The sequence below is a fragment of the Triturus cristatus genome, chromosome 5_2, assembly GCF_964204655.1.
Source record: "Triturus cristatus chromosome 5_2, aTriCri1.1, whole genome shotgun sequence".
In the NCBI taxonomy this organism is placed as follows: domain Eukaryota; kingdom Metazoa; phylum Chordata; class Amphibia; order Caudata; family Salamandridae; genus Triturus; species Triturus cristatus.
The window spans coordinates 488,492,518-488,512,558 of record NC_140588.1 but is presented as its reverse complement, the minus strand read 5'-3'; the positions used below and the strand labels follow the sequence as shown (position 1 = coordinate 488,512,558).

The following is a 20,041-nucleotide window of genomic DNA, read 5'->3' as shown; positions in this document are numbered from 1 at the left end:
ACTGACTAAGCGAAAACTTCTGTACTGTTTCCACGATCCCTGAAGGATCAAGGGTCGTTATGTTCGATAGTTGGCAGAAACTATTTGCTCCTTGGTAAGTTTAGGGAGCTTATGGCGGCACTGTCAGCTAGCTGGTCTAAAGGCTAACATATCCTTTGGGGGTGCCTGGAATCAGTCTGGACACCTATCCCTTAGTCTATGTTATAAACGCTCATATCCTATGTATTTTTAGGAACTACACAACAGTCGACCTGGCAAGTTCACCTACTTGCCAGGTCCAGACCTTCCCTTGAATTACATGTAATGCACCCCTAAGGTAGCCGCACGGGCAGGGTGCAGTGTAATTAGAAGGTAGGATATGTGCTTTTAAGTTTTACATGTCCTGGTAGTGAAAAACTGCTAAATACGCTTTGGCACTAATGCATGGCCTTTCTCTCCCATATGTCACCAACTGGAAGCAGATAGAAAAATTGGAGTTTGGTATTGTTAGAACTGGGGGTCTCTGGTTTGCTGAGGTAGGTACCTTAGTCCAAATAGGGACACTTGCTTCTAGTCAGGGAAAGGAGGGGCACGCTCTCAGATAACTCCTGTTCATCCCCCGGTAGCTTGGCACGAGCAGCCAGGCTTATCTCCAAGGCAATGTGTAAAGTATTCGCAACCACACTCCCAGTAACACAGTGATAACACCACAAATGGACACCACACTGGTTTTATAAAAAATAGCAGTATCTTTATCAAAAGGAATACGATGAGACCAAACAATAGAAATCCAACATATGCGTATTTGTAATATTTCACTTTGCCGGTTATTAGGCCAGCAATCACTTGTAGGTTCTTGCGTTATTAATGAACAGTTCACAATGATCTAATGCAGTCCTAATGCAATGCTATGCAGTTCGTAATGTAGTAATAAGACAGTCCTTAATGCATGTACTACTGCAGTTCGTAACGCAGGGAAAATGCAGGTCGTAATGCAAGACTAATATGGTTCCTAATGCAAGAATAAGGCAGTTCGTAAGGTAAGAATAACACAGTTCGTAATTGGTGGACTTGGCCCTTTTTGCAGGGTCTTCCCTGAACTTTTTGCCTTCCTCCTCTATTTTTTCTGACCTGTTGTTGGCTGTTTTATGACTCTGGGCACTTTACCACTGCTGATCAGTGCTAAAGTGCATATGCTCTCCTTATTGTAAATTGAAGTATGGATTAGTGATTCCATGATTGGCTGGTTTGGTTTACCTGTCAGACCCTAGTACAGTGCACCAGGAGTGCACAGGGCTGGTAATCCAAATGCTGCTAGTGGGCTTGCAGCACTGGTTGTGCCACCCACAGAAGCAGCCTGTTAAAGTGTGTCTAAGGCCTGCCATTGCAGAGCCTGTGTGCAGTCTGGTACTGCCATGCTGACTGGGTAAGTGCACCCACTTGCCACTCCCTAAACCTTCCCTTTTCTTCATATCAGATACCCCTATGGTAGGCCCAAGGGCAGGGTGCATTGTAAGTATAAAGTAGGACATGCCCTGGTGTGTGTAGCATGTTCTAATAGTGAATTACAGCCATTTTCGTTTTTCACTATTGCAAGGCTACCTGTTCCCCATAGGCCAGATTGGGCAGTTTGATTTTACATTTTATAATCCTAACTGACTCAGGGAACATGGTAGAAATTAGAGTTTCTTTTAGTATGCCTGAACTCAGAATGATAAAATACATATTTTAGTGAAGCTGGTTTTAACATTCTGTGTTTGAAAATACCACTTTTAGAAAGTAGGTATTTTCTTGTCTAACCATCCAAACCCGCCTCTGCTAGGCAGTGTATTACTTGTCTGGAGTTTTGGGTGACAGGGGCTGGGAGATTCCTGGAGACAGGGTGAGTCAGCACAGGGCTGAATAGCGAGATCTGCATCTAGATGGGTGGGAGGAGTTGCACCTGGGACCTGAATAGGGCTGTGCCTTCCCTTCACAATGCTGGCTCCACCTCCTGTGGTGCATCTGATGTCTCTGCCCTGCTCTCTGAAAGGAAAGGAGTCTTGTCAACAAAGTGCTCCAGGACTGACCAGAACTGGTTTGGACTAGGCAAAGGCCTCTTTGCCTTCAGAGAACAAAGACAAACTGAGTATACATATTGGGACCCAAACCCAAGATGTTTAGATCACTTTGGGAAACAAGAAATTACCTTTGCTGAGGAGAGGAACCAGAGAGACTGAGGAGAGACTATCCCTAAGCTTGAGGGATTGGCCTGCAGTGGTTGCCTGACTGCCAAAGAGAGGAGAAAAGGAACTTTGTGTACTTTATTCAACTTGTGAAGGATCTCCAAGGGCTTGAGAAAAGAGCTTGCCTCCTGCTGAAGTCTCAGGGACAACAGACTTCACCCACCAGCTCCCCAAAAGTTCTTTGGAAGTGCCTGCTGTTTTGCGAGGCTTTCTGAGGGACTGCGTGTCGCAAGGAGCTGGAAGCGCGACTCACGAGCAAGAAGCGTGTCGCCGCACTGCCGCTGTCGCTTCACAACGAGAAAGCACCTTGCATCGCGGAAGAGGATCGACGTCGCATCAGATGCCGCCCCATCACCTGCAAGCGTGTCGTAAGGGCCTGTAGTGGCCCAGAAGAACCGTTGAGCCATTGCAGGGTGCCCTGAAGCGCCTCACATCGCCGGGGAAGAGGATCGATGTCGCAGCACACACCGCCGCATCACCGGAAAGTGTATTGCAGGGCCTGTAGCGGCTCGCATAGTTGCCGGAGTTTCCCGCACCCTCGGAGAAGAGGATCGACGTCGCAGCAGACGCCGCCGCATCACCGAGAAGCGTGTCGCAGGGCTTGTCGCGGTCCGCATCGTGTCGCCTCAAGAAAAGAAGCCATCTTTGTTTCTTTGCACCAGATCTGCATCGCATCACGGTGTTGCGTGCCGCATCGCCACGAAAGCGCAGTAAGAAACCGACGCATCACCTCCCCTCGCAGAGAAGAACTGACACATCCCCTACGCAACAGTAGGGACCCGACGCATCAATGTTCTTGTGTTTAAAGAACCGACGTATCACCTTCCTTGCAACACTTTTGTTGTATTGCGTTACGCATCTTAAGGTACATTGAAATCAAAGTGTCGCATTTTAACATCTAAAGAGAACTAAGCTAATTCTACCATTTTAAGTACAGAACTGTGTTTTTTTGTGTGGTTTCTGGTCTTGTGTTAAATCTATATAAAGAATACTTATTTTTTATATAAAACTCGTGTGGTGTCCATCTGTAGTGTTGTCACTGGGTTACTGTATGTGTTCACAAATGCTTTACACACTGCCTCTGAGATAAGCCTGTTTGTTCGTGCCAAGCTTCCAAAGGGGTGAGCAGGGATTATTTTACGGATGTAACTCCCTTGCCCTGACTAGAGTGGTGGTCTCTGCCTGGCTTTGGCGCAAGCCTTAGCCAACCAGAGATCCCATTTCTAACATTGGTGGCAGCGGTGGGATTCTGGACTTGCATTTGTGACTCATATAGAGTGATTGGTGAACACTACTAGTGAGTGTAGACCAAAACGCGACCACATACTTTTGGTAGATTGTTTTTCCTGGGATTTTTTATTTTTGCAAAGAACTGCCAAGTTTAACCGCCATGAGTAAAGCAGCATCCATAGCATCTGTTGATTATGATTGGGAAGAGGAGAAACTGGAATGCTACAATGTGAGACAGCTGAAACACTTCTGCAGGAAATTTAAAGTTGCAATGACCGGTCCCTCCAAGAACGATGAGTTCCAAAAGGCGCTGAGGGCCTGGGTCGCAGCAAGGAGTACCACTGAGAATGAGGAAGGGGCTGAGGGTGCAGAGGAGCAGAATAGGGGCCACTGGGTCCAGGGGGGAGGAGAGCAACTTCCCCAGTAGGTAGCAGTGTTTCTGCCAAAGGCCTGTCCCCAGAGGAGTTGGAGGACAGGGAGAGGTGTAGATGCATGAGATGGAGCTGACCAAGCTCAAATTAAGTCGGCAGTTAGAATTTTAATTGCAAACTAGGAAATTGGTCCTAGAGGAAAAAAGTATGCAAATGGAACATGAGTTGACAATGAGGAAACTTGATTTGGAGCACCAGAGGCTTGAGGCCATGGGTGTCTCAGCCCAGCAACAAGACGTGTGTAGCTTAGGAAGTGAGCTTTGCTGAGTTGGAGGTGGAATCCAGCTCAGATGGTGGCAGCAAAATTGAATTTTCTAATGCTGAGGGAGTAGTACACACACCCAGAGAATACTTATTTTTGATATAAAACTTATGTGGTGTCCATCTGTAGTGTTGGTACTTGGTTACTGTATGTGTTCACAAATGCTTTACATACTGCCTCTGAGATAAGTCTGTCTGCTCGTGCCAAGCTACCAAGGGGGAGAGCAGGGGTTATTTTAGGAGTGTACCCCCTTACCCTGACTAGACGCAAGGGTTCCTATTAGTCAAAGATACCTACCTCTGCGAACTAGAGACCCCCAAATCTAACAGTAATGCAAGAATCTGGCAGTTCGTAATGCCAGAATAATGCGGTTCGTAATGCAAGAAATAGGCAGTTCGTAATGCAAGAATAATGCGGTTCGTAAGGCAAGAATAAGGCAGTGCGTAATGCAAGAATCAGACAGTTCGTAATGCAAGAATAATGCAGTTCCTAATGCAAGAATCAGGCAGTTCGTAATGCAAGGAATAATGCTGTAAGCCAATCTGCGCGGTCAACTTGGGCACCACTAGGCCGCAACAGCAGAGAAAATGGTTGTAAGCTTAAAGTGGCGGCCCCGGTACTGCTCGGTCGGTACGGGCCTCTAGGGGACTCAGAGCCTCTAACACGGTGCAGCGGGAGAGAGATCGGAGCACTCCTGTACTCCTCCCGCACGCCTCCCCGGGCCACACACGCTTGCGGCTCCCGACCGGAGTCCAAGCCTTACCTGGGGAATGCACTGCTACGCTTTCTCTCTCTACCCGCTCGTCGGACGTCCTGCTGGGCGGCCCAATGACGTTGCAGCTCCGCTGTTAAGCGACGCTGTAGCCGGACGGGTTATGGCGCTGCCTTCTCCTTCGTTGACGATCTTGGACAGATTCCTCTTGGCAAACAACGATCACGATCCCTTTCACCTTGTAGCTTCCTTAGCTTCAAGAAATCCTATAGCAAGTTGCGGCTTGGGCCGGCGGCAGCGATCCTTACTCACAGCCTCAGTTACGAAGACGGCTCGGGCCACAACCAGCAATGCAGCAGCATGGACGATGTTTCACGCTGCGGGGGCAATGTGGTCACGGGGCACCTCGTAAATAGCACCACAGACCACACGACAGTCTCAGGCGTGCAAAAGCACATGCACCAAGCGTCGCTGAGACAATGGTTGGAAACTTTGATGTTCCTGAATTTCCACAACAGGGGACCAGCTCTCCTAGGGCCCTTGGAGACAAGTTACTTCAGGACACAGCAAAGTCCCCTCTCCTCTCCTTAGTCAAATCAGCAAACTGCAGGCCAGTCCCAAAACATACAGCATGGGCAGTTCTTCTCTTCAGTCTCTTCAGCTGTTCTTCTTTGGCAGAGATTCCTCTTGATCACAAAGTAGTTTCAATCCTTTTTCAGTCTGGATTTCAGTCTTGAGTTCAGGGTTTTCAGCTCTCACATTTATACCCCTAAATGCCTTTGAAGTCTTTGTGTTCAGGGGGCTCTGAGCCTGGTCCAAACCAGATCTGGGTATCTTCCTGCTAGTGCACACCCTCTTCCTTTGATAGTCAGGGTCTGGGCCCCAGACGCTCTGCGGGAGGTGGAGCCATCCTTTGGTGGCAGCAACACAGCCATCTTCACCTCCAGGGGCTACTCCTCCCCCCACATCAAATGCAGGCCAGCCTATTGCTGTATCACCTACTCCTCCCTGGTGTCAGGACACTTCTCAGACCATGTCACATCCAAACCCAGACAGGCAATACACAACCAGGCAGAGGCACACAGGATGGTTTAAGACAAGAAACCAGCCACTTCTAAAAGCGCAGTTTATAAACACACAATTTAAAAACCATCTTCACAAAAAGATGTGTTATTAAATTCTGAGTTCAGACACACTAAACTCCATCTCTCCATCTTATGCCTATGGGAAGATATTCTGGAAACATGGAACACAGCATTCCTCTTTCCTATGGGCAAGATAGCCTTGCAACAGTGAAACACAAATTTGTCAGTATTTCACTATCAGGACACGGTACACACCCCAGTACATGTCCTACCTTTCACATACACTGCACCCTGCCCAGGGGCGGTACCTTGGGCCCACTATAGGGGTGTCTGATGTGCATAAAAAGGGAAAGGTAAGGCCTGGCAAGTGGGTGCACTTGTCAGGACAACAAGGCAGTTAACAAACTGGACGCAGGCACTGCAGTGGCAGGCCTAAGATCTCTTTTTAGGGCTACTTGTGTGGGTGGAACAATTAGTGCTGCAGGCCCACTAGTAGCATCTGTATTACCAGCCCTGGCCCACATAGTGCCCTATACTAAGGGACTTTACTAGAAGGACAAACATACCAATTATGGACAACCAATTACCTTAACACTTTATACAGGGAGCACTTGCACATTGACACTGATAAGCAGTGGCAAAGTGTCCAAAGCATCTAAGTCGGCAACATAATGTCAGAAGAGGATCAAGGAGGAAGGCAAAAAAGTTTAAGGAACTTTAGCCAAAAAGGGCCAAGTCTAACAGGCATGGCTTTATAAAGACATATTTTAGTGAAGTTGGTTTTTAAATTGTAGTTCTGAAAATGCCACTTTTAGAAAGTTGGCATGTTCTTACTTTAACCATTCTGTGTCTCTGCCTGTCCCTAGAATGCACGTCTGGGCCAGAGTGACAACTGGGCTTTGAGAATTCACTCTATACAGTCACACACAAAGCAAGCTGAGGTGTGCCCTGCATATCCTGAGGCCCATCAATAGGCTAACGGGTCTTCCTGAGCTTGAGTGGTGGGAGGAGTTGACACTTTTTCTACGAAAGAAGGCTGTGCCTGTCCCCAAACTAAGAGCTGCATACTCCCTGTAGTGTATTTGGAGACAGGGACAGGAAGGGCAGGGTCTTCTGTACCACAAAGACATTTCTTTGAAGTCTCCCTACATCAAAGGCAAAAATGGGCACATGTACTGGATCTCTGACTACAACTGATCCTCTCATTCACCGACGACCCCACCACCACCAGAATCAACTTCCACAGGTGCATGACAAACAACACCGAATGGACGAAGAACAACTGCCTGCAGCTGTACACAGAGAAGACGGAAGTACTGATCTTTGGCAACAACAGCAAAACATGGATCGATTTCTGGTGGCCATTAGACCTGGATCCCGCACCCACTACCTCCAACCACACCAGAGACCTCGGAATCATCATTGACAACAAGCTCACCATGAAATCACAGATCAACATCGTCTCCTCCACCTGCTTCCTCACTCTGTGCATGCTATGTAAGATCTTTATGTGGATACCCCTACACACGAGAGGCAACATGACACAAGCCCTCACCACTAGCCAACTGGACTACGGCAATGCCCTCTACAAAGGAATCGCTGCACACCTTCAAAAGAGACTTTAGACCATACAAACACTGCAGCCAGACTCATCCTCGACCTTCCCTGACGAACCCACCCCACCTCAAGAAACTATACTGGCTCCCTGTACCGAAAAAATGCAATTCACGCTGCTGACCCACGCACACAACGTTCTACACAACCAAGGACCCACCTATATTAACCACCGTCTGAACTTCCATTAACCATCCAGAAGACTAGGCTCTGCATCTACAGAAACAGAAGTGAAGGAATCTCCTTCTCCCACATTGTAGCACAGCACTGGATCAGTCTCCCCACGCACCTCTAGACCATCACCTCACTTCTAGAATTCCAAACGGCCCTCAAGACCTGGTTCGAATAAGCCTCCAAGCGCCTGGATACCCTATTGGGTGATTAACCATGGGTTATAAATCCTGATTGATCTACTCCAAAAACTTCTGGACTGAGGACATTCTGCTAGGAAAAAATGCTGTTGTGCTGCCAGGAGGGACTGCAACTCTGCTGCTTGCTTTGCTGTGTTGGCCTGCTGCTTGCCTGGGAGTGAGAGGACTCGACTTTACTCTCTGCATTCTGCTTTCTAAGGTTCTTCAAGCGCTTAACTGAGCACACCTCCTGTTGCTGAAGTCTCAGGGACAATCAAAGATTTCCCCTGCATCTTGCTACCAGCACATCTGCTATAAGTCTTGACCTGCCAAGTGGTGGAAAATCCAGCATTTGCCCTTTGGAGGTGATTCTGGTGCTGCAATCAAGAAATCGACGCATCATCTACAAGCGTCAGTTCTGAACTGGCGCATCCCTGTGAAATCGAAGCATTACCGCTGTCGGCACCAAAGCCATGGACATCGCTCATCTAGTGTGTGACGCAACAACCTCGACTTTCAAAGCCAGCCCATCTTTGCCCCAGTGCCTCTGAAGAGCAGCCACTGCGTGAGTCTCGGACACCGTGCCGACAAATCGCCTTCAGCCCAGAGGTTTCAATTTGACGCCCAAGAATAGGCGCACCGCGCTCTTGAAATCAATGCATCCCCGATACTGTCATTTACAGGAACCGAGCTCTCGCACCAGCAACTGATGCATCACCTCCTCTGCGCAACGCATCGTCCCAGAGCAGCAAAGCTTCAATGACCTTGCACCGCCCTAAAGAACCACACCTTACCTGCATCCGCGACACCTCACCATCTCTGTGTGACATATCGTCTTTGGTTTCCGATGCATTCAAGGTACTGTAAAGGAGTCTGCTTGATTCCAGTATCTGGTCCACGCTACATCGCATTCAGACTGAACTTTTTGATTTGTCCCGGTCAAGTGCCACCACCCAGTTTGAGCTATAGACATCTAAGCATTGCATTTAGATTTAATCTTTAAAAATTCATATCTTGACTGTATGTTGGATTTTTGTTGTTTGGTCTTGTTTTACTCAGATACATATTGGCTATTTTTCTAAACTGGTGTGGAGTACTTAGTGGGGTTTTGACTGTATTACATTGCGAGTGTGAACAAATACTTTACCCTTTGTCTCTTTAGTTTAGCCTGACGGCTCTGTGCCAAGCTGCTAGAGGGTGAGCACAGGTAAACTTTTAATGTGTATGACATTTACCCAGACTAGAGAATGGGCCCCTACTTGGACAGGGCGCATACCTATGCCAACTAGAGTCCCATTTCTAACACTTAGTCAACTATCATTGAAGGTCTTGGACTAACACCTGTGATATGCAGATTCTTTTTGAGAGTCATCACCAGCTTTGGGCACAATGAAGGCCAAGGATACACTGCAGAGCCCGCATCTGCTGGTGGGCATGAGGCACGGGCAGTATGCACAAGACCAGAAGACTAACAAGCCTCAGAACCATAAGAGTAGAAACCAAAGCACAAGACAGTAACATCAGGATCATAGTCTACATTTCCCCAACTCGCTGCGGAGGTGGAAAATCCTTCAAAGGTCTCATGTCCAGGACCGCTCCTATCAAAAAAGGCCTCTGCACAAGTTGAAAATGTGATTGCAGCTTGTTGACAGAAAGCCCTGGATGGGCAACAAAAAATAGTTTCTTTCAGGTGGTATGAGACTGACTGAGGCTAGTCTGCTTTTAGCAGCCAGTCACCGAGGTACATAAATACATATATTCCCAACATGCGAAGTGGAGCTACAACCACTGATATCACTTCTGTGAACATCCGGGGGCCTGAGTAAGGCCGAGAGACAAAATGGTGAATTAGAAGAGTACCGATCCCACTACAAGCTTACAATTTCTTCTGAGCTCAAATGCAATTAAGATTGATACACTATTTATGAATTACATTCGGGGTTATGACATCTTGTTAATTCCCAGAGTAGAGTTACCCGCAATATTAAGAAATACGTATGGTGTTTCTCATTACATTCAAAGTAACACTTTGAGAACTAATATGAAAGGCATTCAATAGTATTGTCTACCTTAGCTATACCCTTGATAATCAAATATTTACGATTGCCCATATGTCAAGAATTCTGCACCAGCATGATTCCACTACAATCGTTACTTTGTAACCACACAGAACTACTTAAGGAATAAACAAGTGTGGAGGAGTTTGTAATCCTAATGTATAACTCATTAATAAATTAACAGGTGAAATGGAGTTTGTGGAGTAAACACGTGCTATTCAGTCTATAATCCCAAAGGATGACTCCAATGTGAAAACAAACAAGTGCACATCTATATTTTTGTGAGTGTGCTGCATGATACTTCTATGAGTTCAAGATGTCTTTATTAGACTTCAAAGAAGAACAAATAGCAAGGATTCCACCTTACAGTCCCAGCTGCAGCAACTGTCTATCACAATTGCCTAAGAACAATGTTATGGATTACTAAGAATTTATACTCTTGACATTCAAGATGGCTGCCACCATTGGCATGTCTCATGAGAGTTATGTGGGCCTATTGAACATCCAGTCCTTCTGTTCTTTACCCAAATGTGTTACAGAGTGATCTATTTTGATGCCTTAGGGTTCTACCCAGGCAACAACCACACTCTGTGTAGTGTACCCTTCCATACTCTTCTGCTAATGAAAACATTTATGTTCAGGGTCTTTAGAGTAGGCTATCACACAGGACCGGCACGTCAAGTGTAGAGCATTCCACACCACATCCTGATATTTATGCCCTGCCAAAGGAGGCGCTATTAGGAGGGCCTGTGGCAGAGTTGTTGAGGCATGGCCTTGTGTTGACTGAAAGTCAGGCGGAGGGAGAGACAGTTGTGATGGTGTACAGCCCACCAGCAGAAGCCCAAGTGGGGGTTTCCAATGGATCTGTGGGGACAGGCGACACACCAGAGGAATGCAGACCCAACTGGAATAACTGCAGCATTGCTTCTCTAAGAGATTTATCTGCTACAGAGTCAACAATGGTCTGGTAAATTCACAGCACTTCAGCTCTAACCTCACAACTGGGTACAATTCTGCCACCTCCACCGGAGCTTTTGAGTGCCAACTGCACAACTTCTCTCTGGAGCAGGAACAGCAAGACAGGGTCAAGCCTCAGTTAGTCTTTTTATGGTTTACATTCAGACTTGTCTTTTAACTTCGTCTTGGACATGGCAGAGGATGGTGTCTGGTACTGGAAGCAAGAACAGTCCTAGGTCCTCAAACAGGATAAGCCCCTTCTTGAGTTCAGCTCTGTAGAGTATGTGCTTGTGCCCCCTGATGGCCTTTGAATACATCTGTGAGCATTTGTTTCAGGCCTTCGACTTTGGTTTGGAGCCAAGACACCAAAGGCTAACATTATGTGGAACTGTGACTGACCTGTTTCCTAAGGCTTGTCCCGGGGAGACATTCCTGAACACGGCCAAGAAACATTTGTTTGCAAAGCCAGTAAAAACACAGAAAAAATTGGGAGCAGGGCTCTAGATCCACCTTGATGGGCAAGGAAAAGAAAAAAGTACATCAGGACGTAGAGGTGATGCTTAAAAATGGATAGATGCCATCACTTACAGAGGTGGATCGAGCGGTCACCTGCTGGAACACAGGAACTACTGCAAGAAAAGTTTCCAGGCCCTGCCTACCAGACTGGAGGATTCAAAAAGTGAAGAATTGGGTATTAGAGGTATTCATAACAACGTAGTTTTCAGTGGATACTGCATCGCAAGAGAGACTACTCATGCAGAGCAGACAATCCATAGGGGAAGATTTGACAAACTTAGTAATACTGGCGTGGTGGCTACATCGTGCTGCGGGATGGCCGCCTTCTGAAGGGGCTCCGCAGACCGGACTTCATTATCACTGAAAACCACATCCTTACACCGGAATCTAAAAATGTCGAACAACGGAAGACACTGCCGAACTTTAACACTTTGCCTGGGTGAAGTTTGGTGGACGAAGACAGTGATAACACCGAGATACCCAGCTCGATTCACCGTGGCCCGGCCGGGGAGACATCATGGCCACCGCGCAACGGTAAAGCGCGCACTTGGGCTGACGTGCCCCTGGAGCTCCGAGGGAAAATGTATTTGCTGGACCGTGAATCCAGAGGAGCCGGAGGCAGGAATTTCGGATGGGATTGGAGGTCCGGTGCCTGATACCATCCCGCGACAACCCCTGCGGCAGCAGTGGCGCTCCGACATTAGAGGTGGAGACACCGGCACTTTCCTGAACCACGTTTGAGGCCTGGTAATGTGAGGCTGTGTGGGCCACTGAGAGTATCAGAGCCCACTAAGCCAGCGTGAACGTAGTGGGAACTGGAAGAACAAGCCTGCGGAACAAGGTGTACCAGCAAGACTGGGAGTTGTGGTAAGTGGAGACCGGGGGCACTGCGGAGCTGGGCGCGCTTCTCCTGCATTGGTTTGAGCCCCACTCGGTTCTTAGCACCGTGGGAGATGGGCTGGGGTGGGTGGTGTGTTCGGTCCAGAGCCACGGCATCCCCTAGCCATGCTGCCTCCTTTTTAAGGGGATAGTGTGCAGATTTGGCACCTGGGTGAGCAGGGACATCAGGTGAGCCTCTATCTTCCCCTGAGGGCCTTCTGTGCTTGACCGCTAGGCAGGGGCCTGGTTTGGGAGTGGGGGTCCCCCTTGCTCCTGGCTGGCATGGGCATCGATGAGCGCATGATACTGGCCTTCATCTGCGCAACAGCGGAGCGGCTGGCTCTCCCTTCAAGGAGCGAGCTAAATACCTTTCCGAGAGTCGAACTCTGTGAAATCTATCTGCAGCTACAGATGTTGCAGCGTAGACAGCTACTATAGTAGAATTTGCTATTTATTGGTACTGGACAATGCGGCAACAGCAATGTCACCCTGCATTAGCCCCAAGATATCCAGTACTCCTCTTGTACACACAACGCCAAATCCAATAGGGAAGGCTGACCCCAAACAGGCGAAGCTGCCATTTGAGAATAAGAACCAGACCAGGACACATGACGCAGGCCCTGAGCTGGACACTGCGCAAGTGTCCAAAGAACCTATGGAACAACAGGAAGAAGAGCTGTGCACTTTCTTGTTGGATGTGCGCTCCAGTATCAAAATTGTAGATAATAAGATAGACTCTCTCACATCAAGTCTTGAAATAGTTCAAAAATGTGTAGACGTACAGGAGGGCAGGCTTGATACCCTTGAGAACAGGTTGTCGGACACCCAGGATTCCCACACTGAATCCAAAACGCAAATCCTCAACATGGAAAAAGTGCTAGCTGTGATAAAAGCTAAAAATGAGGATTTGGAGGTGCGCTCTCGGTGCAACAACCTTCGTATTATTGGACTGACGGAATCCACAGCAATCCCAAAGATGGAACCCTACATAGAGGATCTGCTACGAGACCTGTTCGGACCAACTCTCTCACAGGTTCTTATCGTTGAGAGGGTGTATCACTTATTAGGTCCTCGGCCGCCGCCTGGTGCCCCGCCGCGCCCAATAATCGCAAGTCTTTTGAATTAAAGGGATAGGGATGCAATCCTCAGAGCAGCTAGAGACAAGAGCCCTATTATTTATCAAGGAAACTCTCTCTCTCCTTTTTCCCTGACTACACGGTTACTGTACAGGCGGCACGCAGAGAGTTCACACCAGTGAAACGTATCTTACAGAACGCCTCCGTCCCCTATGCTATGCTATACCCAGCTAAGCTCAGAGTTACATTTGATGGGACGGCGCAGTTTTTAACTGACTCTAAATCAGCCCTTAAGTGCGCTAAACACATATGTGCAAAGAAGTTGATGCTGCATTCTTCACGACAAACAGCAGCGGAACAGTACTTAAGCGACAATGACTGATTCGCCTCTCATGTTTAACTGCATCTAATCAAGCCAGTTGCATCATAATTGTGTTAACTATTATAGCATTAAGTTTATTAAGTTATTATAGCCTAAGGCAAGCCCGTCTGCGCCCGTCCGCGCCTGGGCAGCGCCCAGCGCCAGAACTCCTACCCCCCACACCAGCCAGGAAGACCGCCTCCACTACGACGCCAACACCCTCCTCGCTCTCAATCCAGGAAGAACCCACACCTGCTGCAAGGCCACCCCGAAGCGCACCCACGGTTCCTTCACCTGCCGGAACTGCAGCTTATCCTGCCTCGAAGGCGCCGAGACACCCGCAACGACGGATCCCAACCAGCTACGATGCATCCTGATCAACACCCGCTCCGCACGCAAACACGCCGTAGAGCTCTGGGACCTACTGGACACCGCATCCCCGGACGTCGGCTTCCTGACCGAGACCTGGATGAACGAAGCCTGCTCCTTGGACATCGCCATAGCCATCCCCGATGGGTACAAGATCACCCGCAGAGACCGCACCAACGGAGCCGGAATCGCCATCGTCCACAAAAAACACCATCAGGGTCTCTACAAACACCAAAGACACTTTCAGCACCATCGAACACATGCACTTCCAGATCCACACGGACCCCAAGACCACCCTAAGAGGCACCCTCGTCTACAGACCGCCAGGACCCCGGCCACAATTCTAAGACTCCATCGCCAACCTCATCAGCACGCACGCGCTGACCTCCACAGACTACATCCTCCTTGGTGACCTGAACAATCATCTGGAGAACAACAACGACAACAACTCCTCCACCCTGATCGACAACCTCGCCAACCTCGGACTAAAACAGATCGTCACAACACCGACCCACATCGCCGGTCACACGCTTGATGCCATCTTCTCCTCAAGCCCCCACATCGCCTTCAGCCATGCTTCCGAACTCACCTGGACAGACCACCACTGCATCCACTTCTCCTTCCGAAAACCCCTCACACACCACCGCACCCTACAGATCCCCCGCCGCTGCTGGGGCAAAGTCACTGAAGAACAACTACAAACAAGCCTCGCACTCAACCCACCGACCCCGACCATGGTGCACTCACCCTCGGACGCTGGATGAACGACTGCGCCAACACCTTAGACCCGCTGAAAATGCCCGCCAACAGAGACACCAGCAAAAGAGCCAGCTGGTTCACCCCGGAACTCCTCGCTTCAAAGAGCACCTGCCAAAAATTGGAGAATATATGGCACAGCAACAAGACGCCGGACAGCCGCGCTGCCCACAAAGACGCCATCCGCAACCACCACCACCTCATCAGGAACGCCAAAAGGACCTCCTTCTCAGACCGCCTTGTCAACAACGCACACAACAGCAAGGAGCTCTTCGAACATCGTGAAGTAACTCTCCAACCCCAGCTCCAGCGCCAACGACATCCCGCCATCGCAAGCCCTGTGCGACTCCCTCGCCACCTTCTTTCACCGCAAGATCACCGACATCCATGACAGCTTCAACCCCCGAACAACCCCTACAGGCCTCGACACGCCGGACCCACCGCACCCCACCAACCACGACTCCCTGACAACCTGGGCCAACGTGAGCATCGAGGACACAATCAAGACCATGGGCACAATCCTCTCCGGATCCCCGTCCGACCCTCTCCCACACCACATCTTCAACAAAGCCGGCAGGTCCATTGTACCCCACATGCGCAACATCATCAACCTCTCCTTTGAGACCGCTACCTTCCCTGAGAACTGGAAGCACGCAGAGATCAACGCTCTACTGAAGAAACCCAAGGCGGATCCGAGCGACCTCAAGAACTTCTGGCCCATCTCCCTGCTTCCGTTCCCAGCAAAGGACATCGAGAAGATAGTTACCATCCAGCTCTTCCGTCACCTCGAAGATAACAACATCCTGGACCCCTCCCAATCAGGATTCCGCAGCAACCACAGCACCGAGACCGCCCTCATCGCCACCACAGACGACATCAGGATCCTACTAGACAACGGCGAGATGGCAGCCCTCATCCTCCTGGATCTCTCCAACGCCTTCGACACCGTCTGCCATCGCACACTACGGACACGCCTCCACGACGCAGGGATCCGTGGCAAGGCCTTGGACTGGACCACCTCCTTCCTCATCGGCAGAACTCAAAAAGTCTGCCTCCCCCCATTCCGATCCGAAGCCTCCGAGATCATCTGCGGCGTCTCACAAGGATCCTCCCTCAGCCAGACGCTGTTCAACGTCTACATGGCACCACTAGCACGCATCGTCCGACAGTATGACCTCAACATAATCTCCTATGCCGACGACATGCAGCTGATCTTCTCGCTCACCAAGGACCCTCTCACTGCCAAATCCAACCTCCACCAGGGAATAAAGGCCGTTGCCGACTGGATGAAGGAAAGCCGTCTTAAGCTGAACTCAGACAAGACGGAGATCCTCATTCTCGGGCCCAACCCCTCAGCGTGGGATGACTCCTGGTGGCCCGCATCACTGGGGACACCCCCGGCCCCTACCAACCACGCACGCAACCTGGGAGTCATCCTCGACTCAAAACTCACCATGACCAAACAAGTCAATGCAGTCTCCTCCACCTGCTTCAACACCCACCGCATGCTCCGCAAGATCTACAGATGGATCCCGACAAACACGAGGAAAACAGTCACCCAGGCCCTAGTCAGCAGCAAACTCGACTACGGAAACGCCCTCTACGCCGGAGCCTCGTCCAAGCTCATCAACAGACCGCAAAGAATCCAGAACGCATCTGCACGCCTAATCCTCGACATCCTGTGCCGCGACAACATCACCCCCCACCTGAGGAACCTGCACTGGCTCCCCATCGACAGAAGAATCTCCTTCAAGCTCCTGGTCCACGCACACAAGGCACTCCACAAAACCGGCCCAGCCTATCTCAACAGTCGACTCTCCTTCTACGTACCCAACAGGAAACTCCGCTCCGCTGACCACGCCCTGGCAACGGTCCCACGCATCCGCAGAACCACATCTGGAGGCCGGTCCTTCTTCCACCACGCCGCCAAGACCTGGAACACCCTCCCCCTCAACCTACGACAAACCGAAGACCTGCTGACCTTCAGAAGACGACTCAAGACCTTGCCCTTCGACCAGTAGCAGCATCACACGGGCACCCCCCTCAGCGCCTTGAAACCCTCACGGGTAACTAGTGCACTTTATAAATGATTTGATTGATTGAGTTATTGCTCATTGTCTCGGTCACAATTGAACGTGGTCCACTGTTCATGATAATGTAAGAGTGTTAGCTCTTCCTCTGACAGATTCCATTTCAAACGAAAAAGCCTGGTCACCCTCTCCACGGCAGGTCAAAGCCAACGTCCCATGCCCCACAGGAAGATCTCCCATGTGCCTTTGTTTGGTCAACAAGGTGTTTCAAGGGTGGTGGGGAGGTGGTTACATGTCACAACCTGATTGGGAGGTTGTTGTGGGTGGTGGGTGGAATGGGGGTAATATAGTATATCCAGACACATGGTCTCTCAATGCGCAGAGCATGCATGAATTATCTTACAAATTTGTTTTGCTTCCAATTCAGTTTAAGTCTTATTTTTCACACGATATACAGCAGGGAAATACTGCTAATTCTATCATTTGTGATGTTCTAATGTGCGATCTTCTTACACACACACACGTCCCATTTATCTTATATATTGAGTAATGACTGAGACCAAATTTCTTACATGAAACGTGCGAGGGTTTAATGACTTTAAGAAAGCACGGTTTGTCCATACTTATTTAAGAAGGCACCACATAGATGTGTGCTTTCTCCAAGAAACCCATCTGAAATATGATTCTGACCCTAAATTAAAGAATAGATATTGGGGTGAGATCCACTCGGCCCCCTACTCTAGCTACGCCAGGGGGATTGCGATATTGATTAGACGAAGTCTTGGCTGGACCACAGCCCAAATACATAAAGATCCTGATGGGCGTTATCTTATCTTAATGGGTACTCTCATGAGAACTAAGATCACCTTAGTGGTAATTTACGGTCCGAATGTGGATGACCCACAACTCTTCCTCAATGTTTGGGCTAAAATATTGACCCTAGGTGAAGGCACGATAATTTGGGGCGGGGACATTAGCATCACTCTTAATGAGGACTGGGACAGAATAGGAGCTGCTCGTAACCCACACCCCAAGGCTGCCCTGAAACTCAACAACATTATCCTTGAACATGGTCTTATGGATATCTGGCGTAACAGAAACCCAACCACGAGGGAGGGAACACGTATTACTGCACAACATAACGCCTGTTCTAGGATAGACTATTGGTTGATCACTTATGTTATTGCCTCATGGACCATAAACACCCTACATCTAGCATGCACGTTATCTGACCAAACCCCAGATGTATTACACTGGAAGATACCTCAAACATTACCCCGAGCATTCAGCTGGCGCCTACCACTGCACGCACTCCAAGACCCCGCATTTAGGGAAGAGATCAGGACTGACATAACACAATACTTCTCCACTAATGAAGGGTGGGTGGACTCAGCATCGACGCTACGGGAGGCGTTCAAGGTAGTGATCCGAGGGGACTGCATTTCCAAACAATCAGGAGTGTTGAGTTCTATTAGGTCTACTATAGTAAACCTGGAGAAAGACATCAAATCTGCTGAGCACCTGTTTTTTCAAACTAGGGAACCCAGACACTTAGCAACCATACGAGAGAAAATAACAGAATTTGAAGACGAAACGGAGAGGGAGGCCCGTTTCTTGGAGAAACACACAAGAGCAGGTAGTTTTTGGGAGGGTGACCGGCCTGGTAGGACACTTGCTAATGCACCACAGACAGCGCACATATCTCGTCTTCATAGCCGAACTATTTGATGAAGATGAATTCCCCATTAGAGGGCAGGAGGCTACACATAAACATCTTACAAAATATTACGCTTCACTATATATAGCAATTTAGAACACACTCCACAATTTGGCGAATATTTAAAATTCTTAGAGCTACTCTGGTTAAGTGACTCCCACAGGCAATATCTAGACAAACCTTTCACAATAACTGACATCACTCAAGTCATTGGCAGTTTACCTGGCGAAAAAGCACCAGGGGCTAGATGGTCTGACTACCACATTTTATAAAACTTATGCTGAGGAACTGGCGCCCTGACTTTTGGATGACTATCAGGAGTCAATGGTGGTAGGAATTCTTCCACCGACTTTGAGGGAAGCAGTTATTGTTTCCCTTTTGAAGCCAGAAAAGGCATCTAATGTTTGTGACTCATATAGGCCCCTGTTAATTAACGTGGATGCTAAGATCCTTGCCAAACTTGTAACCAACACGTTACAGCCACTATTACCACTCAAGGCTAGATCAGGATTCATTCCGCGCAGGTCAACAGCTCACAACACGCGTACTTTCTTTGCCACGGTGCACCAGCTAGACCCCCAACTCCCTGCCATTGCAGTGTTTCTTGACGCAACCAAGACATGTGATTCTTTGGAGTGGCCTTTCTTGTTCACGATACTCCCAAGATAGGCCTGATTTATACTAAGCCCGCAACCCGACGTAGAGTGAATAATCTAATATCGGAACCATTTTTTATAACTCGTGGCACCAGACAAGCATGCCCACTCTCGCCACTGCTGTTTGTGGTGGCGATGGAGCCTTTAGCAGCCAGACTTTGCCAGAACCATAATGCTCGTGGCCTGGGATTCACAGAAAGAGGACTAATAATATCAATGTATGCAGACGATATAACGTTATACATTTGTAAACCAGATGAAACACTTAACCCCGTGTTGAGAGAGGTGCGTCGATTTGGGGGAATGTCTGGCATACAGATCAACTGGTCAAAATCATTTATTTTACCTCTCACTGAGGCCCCACTGTAAGAAACTGGCTCTATATATACTGCGTATGGTCAATCAATTGTAAGGGAGATAGAAGGAAAAGTGATCCATTCACCTTCCTGTCAAGAGTTTATAATCAAAAATAGAATGGACCACTTGTACCTGTTATCCAGGATTGTATGGTTTTTCAACTGTTCCTTAAAAAACCCTCATTCACGTTTTAGGTGGTTCGTGTGGCAGTATATCTTGATTCTCCGCCTAAAAAACGTGATAGCATCATCATTGGGTTTAGTTTTATGCAGATATTTGCAGTAGTGATCAGGGATAAAAAGTTGGAAAAAGTGCTCGTGTTCAGTAAATCAGTGTATTAAAAAGGATATTTCCTCGTGCTACCTAGACTATGATTTTTATTATTGTCTGGTGCATGGGAAAAGAATAAAAGGGAGGAAGTT

General features: G+C 48.6%; 1 protein-coding gene across 1 annotated transcript in view; it reads right to left on the bottom strand.

Moving 5' to 3' along the window:
• DPY19L1 (dpy-19 like C-mannosyltransferase 1) overlaps positions 1–20,041 on the bottom strand; it is a 519,970-nt gene that overhangs the window by 173,905 nt on the left and 326,024 nt on the right. The window lies entirely within an intron of this gene.